Source organism: Elephantulus edwardii, unplaced genomic scaffold, assembly GCF_000299155.1.
Source record: "Elephantulus edwardii isolate Elephantulus edwardi_28Jun2011 unplaced genomic scaffold, EleEdw1.0 scaffold00124, whole genome shotgun sequence".
Taxonomy (NCBI): domain Eukaryota; kingdom Metazoa; phylum Chordata; class Mammalia; order Macroscelidea; family Macroscelididae; genus Elephantulus; species Elephantulus edwardii.
The window spans coordinates 4,124,885-4,126,418 of NW_006399874.1; the positions used below are offsets into that span (position 1 = coordinate 4,124,885).

General features: G+C 32.5%; 1 protein-coding gene across 2 annotated transcripts in view; it reads right to left on the bottom strand.

Moving 5' to 3' along the window:
- Positions 1-1,534, bottom strand: part of HMGCLL1 (3-hydroxymethyl-3-methylglutaryl-CoA lyase-like 1) — a 257,324-nt gene that overhangs the window by 140,764 nt on the left and 115,026 nt on the right. The gene's annotated exons all lie outside the window — the stretch shown is intronic.

Below are 1,534 nucleotides of genomic sequence, written 5' to 3' on the forward strand. Positions count from 1 at the left end.
CAATAGGTAAACACATAAAAAACTAAGAAAGGAGCAAAATAAAGTATCTAACCCAACACCTTCATCAAATAGAAAAAAACAAAGCAAAAAAACCAAAATTCTAACCCAACAGCCTCTAGAAGAAAGGAAATTATAAGGAAAATAGCTGAAATCAATGTGATAGAAAACAGAAAAACAATAGGAACCATCAATAAGACCAGGAGCTGTGTATATTATTTATCCTCTCTTTCTTAGTTTCCCCTCAACCCCTATGTCAGTCCTATTTTATAACAGTGGCATTATGTAGTATTTGTCCTTTTGTGACTGAGATATATCACTCAGCATTGAAACAGATGAGGAAAAGAACTGTTTAAAAGGAATATGTTGTTGATCATTGCCATTAAGTAGATCACGACTCATAGTAACCCTATGAACAAAAGGCCTGAAGCCTTTCCATAGCTATCATTATTTATAAAAAGGAATATATGAGTAGGACTTATTTGCATGACAACAGTCCAGAATAAGAGCTGCACAGTAAATTAGTAAATTTGGCTGGGAGGGGGGAATTGTACAACAATGAAAGAATTTTTTTTCAAAGAGAAAAGTAAACTGGGGAAGCAGGGAGGAAAATGCCTAGCAATGGATAAACGGAAAATCTCAATTAAAATAATAATAGTAATGATTATTATCATTATTATTATTTTAAAAGACCAGGAGCTGGTTTCTCGAAAGGATGAATAAAACTGACAAACCTCTGGCAAACTTAACAAAAGAAAAAAGGATACACAGATAACTCAATTAAGGAATGATAGAGGCGACATCACAACAGAAACAGAGGAAATTAAATCTATAATATCAGAATATTATGAAAAGGTATATTTGGATAAATTTAAAAACTTAAAATAAATGGAGAAATTCCTTGAAACTCCTGTCCTACCCAGATTGACACAGTCAGATGTAGAACACTTGAAGAGACCATCACAAAAGAAGAAACTGAGCAGGTCATAAAAAGACTTCCCCATAAAAAACCTCCTGGACCAGATGGCTTCACAGCTGAATACTATCAAACACTCAGAGAAGACTTTCAGCAATTCTATTTAAGTTATTTCAAAATATAGAAAAAAAGAGAAACATTGCTAGAGTCATTCCATTAAACAAGCATAACCCTAATACCAAGACAAGGCAAAGAGATTACCAAAAAAAAGAAACTATAGACCAATATCTTTCATGAACATAGACACAAAAATCCTTAACAAAATCCTAGCCAATAGAATCTAAAAGCATATAAAAATATTTCATCATGACCAAGTGAGATTCATAAGAGGTATGCAAAGATGGTTCAAAATAATAAAAACAATCAACATAATTCACCACATTAACAAAAAAAAAATAACAAGAAACATATACGATCCTTGCAATTGATGAAGAAAAGGCATCTGACAAAATTCAACATCTCTTCCTGATTAAGACACTGAGTGAGTAGATTAATTTAGTAGAGTGGCAGGATATAAGATCGATATCCAAAACCAGTGGGATTCCTTCATAGTAACAAAGA